Source organism: Amaranthus tricolor, chromosome 10 (assembly GCF_026212465.1).
Source record: "Amaranthus tricolor cultivar Red isolate AtriRed21 chromosome 10, ASM2621246v1, whole genome shotgun sequence".
Lineage (NCBI taxonomy): Eukaryota > Viridiplantae > Streptophyta > Magnoliopsida > Caryophyllales > Amaranthaceae > Amaranthus > Amaranthus tricolor.
In genome coordinates, this window is record NC_080056.1 from 9,898,728 (window position 1) to 9,911,710 (window position 12,983).

A 12,983-nucleotide genomic window follows, 5' to 3' on the forward strand; every position below is an offset into this window, starting at 1 on the left:
CTCTTAAGAATTGGTCTTGTAAGGGTTATTGAGTGATTTGTTGTAATTAGACTCATGAGAAGTCTAAGGGAATAGAGAAGAGAAACGTGACAAGAGAAAGAGAAGGAGAAAGTAGAGAAAGAGAATTAGGCCTAGAGTAGAGAAGCTTCAAGTGAAGCAAACTGTTTTATGTAATTGCATTTGATTGCCTAAAACATAGTGAGAATTTTGAAATCCTGGGGGGTCGTGGTTTTCCTTCTTATTAGGCCAAGAAGGTTTCCACGTAAAATCTTTGTCTCCTTTTATCTTTTGCTTTTTAAGTTTAAGCTTTATTTTGTTTGTTAAAATTCCGCAAATTAGAAGAAAAACTAAATAAAGCTAGATACACAACAATTCAACCCCCCTCTTGTTGCATTCGACCATCTTCGTGTATTTCAACAAAGTTATATAAAATGTAAAAATGTTTCTCCTTGCAATCTCTCGTGCAATAGTCTCTTCTCTAGATGGCATATGGTTATGAATCAACCTTTTTTGGGTTATGTATATTCCATATATAACTAAACAAATCATTTTGATAGTAGCAAATTGCCTCATTTTATCCCAAGTCATTACCAAAGATTCAACACTGTAGTCATCTTTTTTATTTGGCTCATGGTAACTACCATTACAATCTTCTTCCATCTATGGCATAATATGCAACAAAATTAAAGAAATACAAGTATAAAATAGATTAAATTATAGCAGAAAAATATATAAACATTCTTGAAAAGAAAAATATATAAACATGTAAAAATTCATTATTCTGACATAATAGCAAAAAAAAAAACTAAATTCATAATATTGATATAATAACAACAAAAAGGACAATCTAATTTCATAACTATTATAATACATAGACACAGAACTAATTACACCATAGAAAGACCGATATTAATTTATATCATAAAGTATCTATGAGGACTATGACATACGACAATTTAAGTGAAATTAATTTTTTTTACAAACTGTACACAAACCTAAAATCAATTCAGAAATACAATACCTAAAATGAATTGATCCAATAATATTTCAGCAATTAATCCTACCGTATCAAATAGGAGTACGAATATGATTTAAGTAATCCAAAAATCAATAATCATACTTAGTAGCAGACATACAATAAACCCAAATAAACAAAAAGTCAAAAATTAAAAAAAAAAATTAAAAAAAAGAGAAAATTTACAAGGATTTCGGACCTTGATTATTGAAAATTTGCTTAGATCTTCAAGTAGCTTTGCGTAATGGGGTATGCTTGATTGCAGTGATAAAAGAGAGTTGTGGTTGATTATATATATATATATATATATATATATATATATATATATATATATATATATATATATATATATATATATATATATATATATATATATATATATATATATATATATATATATATATATATATATATATATATATATATATATATATATATATATATATATATATATATATATATATATATATATATATATATATACTCCGTATGATAAAGATAGACGAGAGTCACTAGTAGAAAAAACAAAATGAACACTGGTTCAAAACCGACTTTTCGCACCGATTTATTAGAACCGGTTAGATTTGAGGGGTGCGAATAAGTAAAATAATTCGCACCGGTTCAAAACTGGTGGGAATAACATTTATTCGCATCGGTTAAACGGTGCGAATAATGCCTTCAAAAATTAAAAAAAGTTATTCGCACCAGTTTAAACCGGTACAAACAATGTCCAAGAAAATTTTTAAAAAAAAGTTTGCAATTTTTTCATTTAAATTGACATATAAACACTAACATATGTATAAGCTTATAATTTTCATTCATACAAGCTGTAATATTACAATTTGATTTAAAACATTGAAGCTTATACACTTATGGCAAGAGTTGAGCAGAAAAAAATGAAGTAGCAGAACAACAGCTTTTTAAGTAGCAGCGCAAAAAGCAGAACAATAGCACAGAAGCAGCAGCAAAGAAGAGAAATGCAGCGTGTAGTGGGCGTAATCAAAATCCATAGCTGATCTATTGGGAATGAATTTGTCCAACTGCCAAAATTAATCAAAATAAAACTAATTCAGATGTAAATAATGACATCAAAAAAAAAAAATCCCCAATTTAATTTTTCAAATTGAACCACCCAAATAATTGTTTTAAAACATTGAAGCCTATAGACTTATGGCAAGAGTTGAGCAGAAAATAATGAAGTATTTAACGAATGATGTGCCTTATAGCACATTTGTCCCATCATACAGGAGTCTAAACCATATTTCACCTGTTATAACATGCTCAGCAACATGTTTATCAGCAACTTCATGAGCAAGCCCAGTTACAATGACCAAAATAGCAGAACAGCAGCAGCATAGTAGCAGAACAGCAACACATAAGCAAAAGCAAAGAAGAGAAATGCAGCGTGTAGTGGGCGTAAATGATAAATGAAAAGTTTATTGAACACCCAAGTTAAGTTAAATTGGGATTTGAAAGCAAAAATTGATTAGTGAGGTGGTAACATAAGGCAACCCATACAAAGCATAAAAAAGTAAGCTAACATACAGACATAAAACAATGCAAAGTCCCTTTGCATAACAGGTGCTTTGAGGTGCGAGGTACACAGCGGTAGCAGCCTCAGCAGAGTAGTAGCAGCTGCAGTCTTGCCAAGGCAGCTGCAACAGCAGCCTCTGCAGGGCAGCAGTAGCTGCAACCTTTCTAGTGCAGCAGCAATCTCGACAGGGCTGCAATGGTTGCAACCTTGGCAAGGCGACAGCTGCAGTAGCAGCCTCGCGAGGCCATAGAGCTCGTGTCCGCAAAACTAAAACACGACCTGTCAAGGCACATTGTGTAGAAGCATTATGTATTCAATTTTAAAATAGCAACATACAAGGAGCTGTTTTCAGAGTTAGCAACCATTCGCATTAGTTAATCATCATGAATATTTCATTTAAAATAGCAACATACATATAAATATCATTCCCGTCTTCTGTTCTTATCTACAAGCCTATAAAACTATTAACATCAGCAAAGACAACCAAGGTTCTAATATCCAATCAAAACTCAAGGATGAATCTTCAATGATTTATTGCAATAAAGGAAACATAAGGTTTAAGATCGTAATCACAGAGAGACAAAAGGAATGATTCTGCTTATAGCCTAATAACATAGGATATTTGCAAACAACGATAGAGACATTAGAGCTTTCAAACCAACATATTTATTGTACCCAAACCAAAATAAATTTCTGTTGACCTAAAACACAATATTTGCAGCTAAAATTTCAAAAAGGGTCAGTTGAAAGATTATTACCCTCGGAGGCAAAGATAGTAAAGTCGGCATTTCTCTACCTTTATTCTGGATTCACAACGAACTGCAATAGAAAACAAACAAACAAAAGCACAAATTACTAATCAAGCAAAAATTCAGTCACATGCAAGACAAAATATCTTATAGAATTATTAGAACTCGAGCTCAAACAAATGAAAAAATAAATCCCAAACTCACTATAAAGAAGAAAAGAAATAGTAGAGAGCTAATGAACCCTCCAAGAATGGTGAATAACAAAATTGTATAGCTTGATGTTTAGATGCTATTACTGCAATGCTCATACCTGTTGTAGTGACGGCGTGCACTTGATAAATCAAGAGTTGGTGTACATCAAAGTCTGATCAAGACATACATGTCAGTGATCTTAGAAGAACTTAAGAAGCTGCAAGACTTCAAAAACGCAAATAAAAGCTCTTTGGGTGGTCAGAAAAACATTTCCAGCCCCATGAAGATGATCAAGTATGATTTATAGAAATAACCTGCCCTCCATAATGCTTTAAGTACATCCACTAATAAAGCCTGCTTGTGCAGCCAGGCAGCAACTGCAATGTATAATCCATTGGATAGCTTAAATCTAGATCTCCCCAGCAAGAAAATAGCTGAGACACAAAAGACCCAAATGGTTCCACAGTAGCACCTAAAAGTACGAATTTAGCCCATATCAGTAAGACTAAAAAAAATCCAACATTTCTAACTACGTACTTAAGAATGATAAAGAACAACTCATGCGAACATGATTTAAAGCATTATTATCAACCACTATTTTCTGAGCAACTAATTCAAAATCTCAAACACCTAATCGCCCAAACAAAACCAGAAAACTTTACCATTGTTACATAAAGTCCAAAAAAGCAAGCAAGGATCGTGAAAATAAGGAGAGTAAAGTAGAAAGGGAGAGGGAGAGGCAACAATTCTGAGCATAAGAAAAAATTGTATTAGCTATACAGATAAGTATAGAAGCAGAACGGTTACTACCCTTCTAAATTCCAAGACTTACCTCTCAAACTTTCAATTGTGCTGATAGCAACGTGTAACTCCTCAATTATCTGCATTCTTGTTTCCAAATTGAGCCCATTTCAAAGGACTAAATATGTTCAACATATAGGTGATACATCAGGCTATTTAAAATTTCAAACATTACAGATTCGATACAAAATCGATGCAGTTACTCTTTTATTTATAGGATTTATCATTTTTTACCATTATATCCAATTTTTATTTTATTCTACATGATACAATTGTAATAATTTTGACTTATTTTTTACTAAAAATAAAAATTGGTACCAAATGGAAAAGTCTAAAGTACAATGGTACCAAATGAAAAATCCCTTTATGCACCGATTTTTTTATAACCGGTGCATATTTATATTTTCTTACTAGTGACCTAATGGGTTTTTGTACAATAGAGGGAAATATTATTTTTGGGAGGGAAAATTATCATATTGGAGGAAATAAAAAATTAAATAAATTAAATTTTTTTAATTTGATAGATTTTAATTTTTTTTTCTTGTCAATTTCCTCCAATTTTGAGAGAATAGGAGAGTGAATATTTTATAAAAACAGCTTTTCATCCAATTTCTTTTATTTTCAATCAATTCTCGTATAATATGTTGAACCAAATAAGGGAACACTTAATTTTCCTTTCAACAACTTTATCTAGTCATCATCACTGTTGGAGGCCATTTTTAAGATAAAAAATCTTCATTTATTTACAAAAATATCACATGATAAACAAAAATTGTTAATGTCACGTATCAACTTGTTTTACCCCTTTCCTTTCCACCCAATTCCCAACAACTATAAAGGTCATTCAACTCCCCTTTTCCCTCCATTGAAGGATTATTTAAGTTTTGGGCGTACTCCGAGCTTTCTTTCCTCCAGAAAAACAAATTCTACGATAAGGTTGAGCTACTAAGGAATAACCAAAATCACTCGCACAAGAAGAATAGCTTCTTCAACTTCAATGGAGAAGAGTGATTGTACTGACTACTACGGAGTAAGTGTTTTCACAATCGTCAATTCCAAGCTTCCTCAGAGCGAACCTAGTAAGAATGGAGGCGGCAGAAGCAACAGAAGCAGCAGTAGTGAAACCAATAATCAGTGTCGTCGCCATTTGCTACTCCATTCCCAACAACAGAGGCCTCCTCCGAGTAGGTACTTTTTATATCAAGATGAATTTGTGTTGGGAATGTAATTAGGAGAAGAGACTTTTAGATTTTTTTATAAGGTTTCTTTAGCCAATATCTAGAAGCCTTCTGTGAAGGTATTTTATAGCCGGCTTCCATTACAAATCTCCTGATTCCAAATGCATTCAATAACTACAAAATGAGAAAATTTAAGTTTCTCTAGGATCAAAAATGGTAATTGCACATATTTTTTAATGCAATTTCACATACTCCTAGATCTGATTCCAGCTACTAAAACCCAATCAAACCCATAATTTGAACTAAGTGAACATACCTAGATATCTAAATCACAAGAACAATCAAAAAGGGGTTTCCGAAAATAAAAAACTCAAAATCAAATTTCACATACGAACTCAAACCCAAACACAGCAACCACATTACAAAATCCAAAATTATAACCTAGAACTCAATGAAATCGAAATCAACACCCAAATCATATAAAAACAAAAAATAGGGAGAGAAAAACCTGGTAAGGAGCAGATAACACCTACCAGCGCCGGCGAAGTGTCAATTTTCAAGGTGGGATGCTAGCGTGGAGAGAGAATCGGTGAGGAGAGAGAGCAAGAGAGAGAAGAGAGACGAGGAAAAGAGTGTTAGAAGGAAAGAAAAAGAAAAATACACGCTTTTTTTAAAATTCACACTAGTCTGAACCGGTGCCATTGGCACAAGTTTGCACTGATTTTGAACCGATTCGATACAAAATCGGTGCAGTTACTCTTTTATTTAACGAATTTTTCTTTTGTTACCATTATGTCCAATTTTTATTTTTATTCTACATGGTACAATTGTAATAATTTTGTCTTATTCTTTACTAAAAATAAAAATTGTGTACCAAATGGAAAAGTCTATAGTACAATGGTACCAAATGAAAAATCTCTTTATGCACCGATTTTTTATAACTGGTGCATATTTATATTTTCTTACTAGTGACCTAGTGGGTTTTTGTACAATAGAGGGAAATATTATTTTTGGGAGGGAAAATTATCATATTGGAGAAAATAAGAAATTAAATAAATTTAATTTTTTTAATTTGACAGATTTTAATTTTTTTTTTCGTGTTAATTTCCTCCAATTTTGAGAGAATAGGAGAGTGAATATTTTATAAAAAATGCTTTTCATCCAATTTCTTTTATTTTCAATCAATTCTTGTATAATATTATGAACCAAATAAGGGAACACTTAATTTTTCTTTCAACAATTTCATCTAGTCATCATCACTGTTGAGGTCATTTTTAAGATAAAAAATCTTGATGTATTTACAAAAATATCACGTCTTAAACAAAAATTGTTAATGTCACGTATCAACTTGTTTTACCCCTTTCTTTCCGCCCAATTCCCAACAACTATAAAGGTCGTTCAACTCCCCTTTCCCCTCCATTGAAGCATTGTTAAGTTTTTGGCGTACTCTGATCTTTCTTTCCTCCAGAGAAACAAATTCTGCAATAAGGTTGAGCTACTAAGGAATTACCAAAATCACTCGCACAAGAAGAATAGCTTCTTCAGCTTCAATGGAGAAGAGTGATTGTACTGACTACTACGAAGTAAGTGTTTTCACTATCGTCAATTCCAAGCTTCCTCAGAGCGCACCTAATAAGAATGGAAGCGGCAGAAGCAGCAGTAGTGAAAGCAATAATTAGTGTCGTCGCCATTTGCTGCTCCATTTCCTACAATAGAGGCCTCCTCCGAGCAGGTAATTTTTGTATCAAGATGAATTTGTGTTGGGAAACTAATTAGGAGAAGAGATTTTTGGATTTGTTTATAAGGTTTGTTTAGCCAATATCTAGAAGCCCTCTGTGAAGGAAATTTATAGCCGGCTTCCTTTACAAATCTCCTGATTCCAAATGCATTCAATAACTACAAAATGAGAAAATTTAAGTTTCTCTAGGATCAAAAATGGTAATTGCACATATTTATTAATGCAATTTCACATACTCCTAGATCTGATTCCAGCTACTAAAACCCAATCAAACCCATAATCTGAACTAAGTGAACATACCTAGATATCTAAATCACAAGAACAATCAAAAAGGGGTTTCCGAAAATAAAAAACTCAAAATCAAATTTCACATACGAATTCAAACACAAACACAGCAACCACAATACAAAATCCAAAATTATAACCTAGAACTCAATGAAATCGAAATCAAAACCCAAATCATATAAAAACAAAAAATAGGGAGAGAAAAACCTGGTAAGGAGCAGATAACACCTACTAGCGCCGGCGAAGTGTCAATTTTCAAGGTGGGATGCTAGCGTGGAGAGAGATCTGTGAGGAGAGAGAGCAAGAGAGAGAAGAGAGACGAGGAAAAGAGTGTTAGAAGGAAAGAAAAAGAAAAAAGCACGCTTTTTTAAAAATTCACACTGGTCTGAACCGGTGCCATTGGCACAAGTTTGCACTGATTTTGAACCGATTCGATACAAAATCGGTGCAGTTACTCTTTTATTTAACGAATTTCTCATTTGTTACCATTATGTCCAATTTTTATTTTTATTCTACATGGTACAATTGTAATAATTTTGACTTATTCTTTACTAAAATTAAAAATTGGGTACCAAATAGAAAAGTCTATAGTACAATGGTACAAAATTATAAATCTCTTTATGCACCGATTTTTTATAACCGGTGCATATTTATATTTTCTTACTAGTGACCTAGTGGGTTTTTGTACAATAGAGGGAAATATTATTTTTGGGAGGGAAAATTATCATATTGGAGGAAAAAAGAAATTAAATAAATTAAATTTTTTTAATTTGACAGATTTTAATTTGTTTTTTCTTGTCAATTTCCTCCAATTTTGAGAGAATAGGAGAGTGAATATTTTATAAAAACAGCTTTTCATCCAATTTCTTTTATTTTCAATCAATTCTTGTATAATATTTTGAACCAAATAAGGGAACACTTAATTTTCCTTTCAACAATTTCATCTAGTCATCATCACTGTTGAGGCCATTTTTAAGACAAAAAATCTTGATTTATTTACAAAAATATCACGTCTTAAACAAAAATTGTTAATGTCACGTATCAACTTGTTTTACCCCTTTCTTTTCCGCCCAATTCCCAACAACTATAAAGGTCGTTTAACTCCCCTTTCCCCTCCATTGAAGCATTGTTAAGTTTTTGGCGTACTCTGAGCTTTCTTTCCTCAAGAGAAACAAATTCTGCGATAAGGTTGAGCTACTAAGGAATTACCAAAATCACTCGCACAAGAAGAATAGCTTCTTCAGCTTCAATGGAGAAGAGTGATTGTACTGACTACTACGGAGTAAGTGTTTTCACAATCGTCAATTCCAAGCTTCCTCAGAGCGTACCTAATAAGAATGGAGGCGGCAGAAGTAGCAGTAGTGAAAGCAATAATCAGTGTCGTCGCCATTTGTTGCTCCATTCCCTACAACAGAGGCCTCCTCCGAGCAGGTACTTTTTGTATCAAGATGAATTTGTTTTGGGAAAGTAATTAGGAGAAGGAACTTTTGGATTTGTTTATAAGGTTTCTTTAGCCAATATCTAGAAGCCCTCTGTGAAGGTATTTTATAGCCGTCTTCCTTTACAAATCTCCTGATTCCAAATGCATTCAATAACTACAAAATGAGAAAATTTAAGTTTCTCTAGGATCAAAAATTGTAACTGCACATATTTTTTTATGCAATTTCACATACTCCTAGATCTGATTCCAGCTAGGGCTGAACACGATTTGGTCTAAACCGTAAACCAAACCGGACCAAACCGTAATTTAAATATTTGGTTTGGTCTACGGTCTAAATGGTCTGGTCCGGTTTTTTATTTTTTTTAAACGGTTTACGGTTCGGTTCCGGTTTTAAAATTTTAAAACCAAACCGGACCAAAAAACCGTAATAAAATCAAATTTTAGGGGATTAGGGCTGGGCAGCTACTCAGTACACCAGTATCGCATCACCTCTCCATTTCTCTCTCTCTCCAGACATTTGCATCACTCCGTTTCTTTCCAATGAAACTACTTGTCGGCTGCATTTATTTCTAAGAAGTTTCCTTGATCATCAATGTTTCCTTGATCCAACGTTGAGTTTCAATTTGCTCAGATCCCAGAAATTTTAATTTCCAATACAAATCATGTTTCTTTTTGATTGTTTTTATGGGATCTTAGCCTCTCTTGGGTTATGGCAAAAAGAGGCTAAAATCTTATTCTTAGGTCTTGATAATGCTGGGAAAACTACCCTTCTTCATATGCTCAAAGATGAGGTCCTTCTCTTTGCCTCTTTTTTCATTGATGTTTTTCTGATCTGAGTAACTTGAATGCGGATTTTTTTTTATCTTGATTACTTGATTTTCGGTTCAAATTATTTAATTATGTAGTTGCCCGTTTCAATTTTTACTGGATTTTTGTTAGGGAATGATTGAATTTTTGAATGCCCTTGTTTTGTTCATGAATTTTATAGGAAATGATATTTTTGGAAAAATTTTCAACTTTTTGGAATACCCATTTAGCTGATCAAGGGAAAATTAGTAGTTTTTTTATTTCTCATCTCAATTTTATGAATTATATCACGGATAGATTCAATTTGGAATGCTCATCTCATGTTAATGAATATTCTTGGAAAAAATTGTGATTTTTGGAACCTATTTGTTAATCAAGAGGAATTGAGAGGAGCTTGTGACAGTACCCATGAATTCCTAAATTTAGTTTTTGATTTTATTTTTCTGTTGAAAACTAAATTTAGTATTTTCAATCAAGTTTGAAGACTATTAATATTGTTAATTAATCTTCAAGTTTTTGATTTTATTTTTCTGACGTTCCAATTCCCAAACCGAAAAACCCTTCTACAGTCTGCTTTGGATTTGATGATGTATTTTGTTTACAGATTATCGTTTATCTTAGATTCTCACCCAATTAAAAAAATAAAAAAAAACCGTAGACCAGACCGGACCAGACCGTTTTAGAACGGTCTGGTCTGGTCTTTTGACTGGTCTGGTCTGGTCTGAAAAATTTCCAAACCAGAATTTCTGGTCTAGTCTGATTTTTCTGTCAAACCAGACCAGATCGGACCGTGTGCAGCCCTAATTCCAGCTACTAAAACCCAATCAAACCCATAATTTGAACTAAGTGAACATACCTAGAAATCTAAATCACAAGAACAATCAAAGAGGGGTTTCCGAAAATAAAAAACTCAAAATCAAATTTCACATACGAACTCAAACCCAAACACAGCAACCACATTACAAATCCAAAATTATAACTTAGAACTCAATGAAATCGAAATCAAAACCCAAATCATATAAAAACAAAAAATAGGGAGAGAAAAACCTGGTAAGGAGCAGATAACACCTACCAGCGCCGGCGATGTGTCAAGTTTCAAGGTGGGATGCTAGCGTGGAGAGAGAATCTGTGAGGAGAGAGAGCAAGAGAGAGAAGAGAGACGAGGAAAAGAGTGTTAGAGGGAAAGAAAAAGAAAAAAGCACGCTTTTTTTAAAATTCATACTGGTCTGAACCGGTGCCATTGACACAAGTTCGCACCGATTTTGAACCGATTCGATACAAAATCGGTGCAGTTACTCTTTTATTTAACGAATATTTCATTTGTTACCATTATTTCCAATTTTTATTTTTATTCTACATGGTACAATTGTAATAAATTTGACTTATTCTTTACTAAGAATAAAAATTGGGTACCAAATGGAAAAGTCTATAGTACAATGGTACCAAATGAAAAATCTCTTTATGCACCGATTTTTTAAAACCAGTGCATATTTATATTTTCTTACTGGTGACCTAGTGGGTTTTTGTACAATAGACGGAAATATTATTTTTGGGAGGGAAAATTATCATATTGGAGGAAATAAGAAATTAAAAAAATTAAATTTTTTTAATTTGATAAATTTTAATTTTTTTTTCTTGTTAATTTCCTCCAATTTTAAGAGAATTAGAGAGTGAATATTTTCTAAAAACAGCTTTTCATCCAATTTCTTTTATTTTCAATCAATTCTTGTATAATATTTTGAACCAAATAAGGGAACACTTAATTTTCCTTTCAACAATTTCATCTAGTCATCATCACTGTTGAGGCCATTTTTAAGATAAAAAATCTTGATGTATTTACAAAAATATCACGTCTTAAACAAAAATTTTTAATGTCACGTATCAACTTGTTTTACCCTTTTCTTTTCCGCCCAATTCCCAACAACTATAAAGGTCGTTCAACTCCCCTTACCCCTCCATTGAAGCATTGTTAAGTTTTTGGCGTACTCTGAGCTTTCTTTCCTCTAGAGAAACCAATTTTGCGATAAGGTTGAGCTACTAAGGAATTACCAAAATAACTCGCACAAGAAGAATAGCTTCTTCAGCTTCAATGGAGAAGAGTGATTGTACTGACTACTACGGAGTAAGTGTTTACACAATCGTCAATTCCAAGCATCCTCAAAGCGAACCTAATAAGAATGGAGGCGGTAGAAGTAGCAGTAGTGAAAGCAATAATCAGTGTCGTCGCCATTTGCTGCTCCATTCCCTACAACAGAGGCCTCCTCCGAGCAGGTGCTTTATGTATCAAGATGAATTTGTGTTGGGAAAGTAATTAGGAGAATAGGCTTTTGGATTTGTTTATAAGGTTTCTTTAGCCAATATCTAGAAAACCTCTGTGAAGGTATTTTATAGCCGGCTTCCTTTACAAATCTCCTGATTCCAAATGCATTCAATATCTACAAAATGAGAAAATTAAAGTTTCTCTAGGATCAAAAATGGTAATTGCACATATTTTTTAATGCAATTTCAGATACTCCTAGATCTGATTGCAGCTACTAAAACCTAATCAAACCCATAATCTTAACTAAGTGAACATACCTAGATATCTAAATCACAAGAACAATCAAAAAGGGGTTTGCGAAAATAAAAACTCAAAATCAAATTTCACATACAAACTCAAACCCAAACACAGCAACCACATTACAAAATCCAAAATTATAACCTAGAACTCAATGAAATCGAAATCAAAACCAAAATCATATAAAAACAAAAAATAGGGAGAGAAAAACCTGGTAAGGAGCAGATAACACCTGCCAGCGCCGGCGAAGTGTCAGTTTTCAAGGTGGGAAGCTAGCGTGGAGAGAAAATTTGTGAGGAGAGAGAGCAAGAGAGAGAAGAGAGACGAGGAAAAGAGTGTTAGAAGGAAAGAAAAAGAAAAAAGCACGCTTTTCTTAAAATTCACACTGGTCTGAACCGGGGCCATTGGCACAAGTTCGTACCGATTTTGAACCTATTCGATACAAAATCGGTGCAGTTACTCTTTTATTTAAAGGATTTTTCATTTGTTACCATTATATCCAATTTTTATTTTTATTCTACATGGTACAATTGTAATAATTTTGACTTATTCTTTACTAAAAATAAAAATTGGGTACCAAATGGAAAAGTCTAAAGTACAATGGTACCAAATTAAAAATCCATTTGTGCACCGATTTTTTATAACCGGTGCATATTTATATTTTCTTACTAGTGACCTAGTGGGTT

The 12,983-nt window shown here is 32.9% G+C and overlaps 1 long non-coding RNA gene across 7 annotated transcripts; it reads right to left on the reverse strand.

Moving 5' to 3' along the window:
* Window positions 1–1,811: 1,811 nt before the first annotated feature.
* Window positions 1,812–12,587, reverse strand: LOC130825763 (uncharacterized). Of its 7 annotated transcripts, none has more exons than XR_009046953.1 (5): window positions 12,509–12,579; window positions 4,323–4,378; window positions 3,609–3,962; window positions 3,308–3,368; window positions 1,812–2,055 (listed from the first exon to the last, which is right to left on the reverse strand). It is a non-coding gene; the product is annotated as an uncharacterized LOC130825763 (long non-coding RNA). The 7 variants fall into 7 exon arrangements; XR_009046951.1 differs by having other exon boundaries at window positions 3,609–4,238; window positions 12,509–12,568; XR_009046949.1 differs by lacking the exon at window positions 12,509–12,579 and adding an exon at window positions 4,153–4,238 and having other exon boundaries at window positions 4,323–4,442.
* Between the last annotated feature and the right edge of the window lie 396 nt (window positions 12,588–12,983).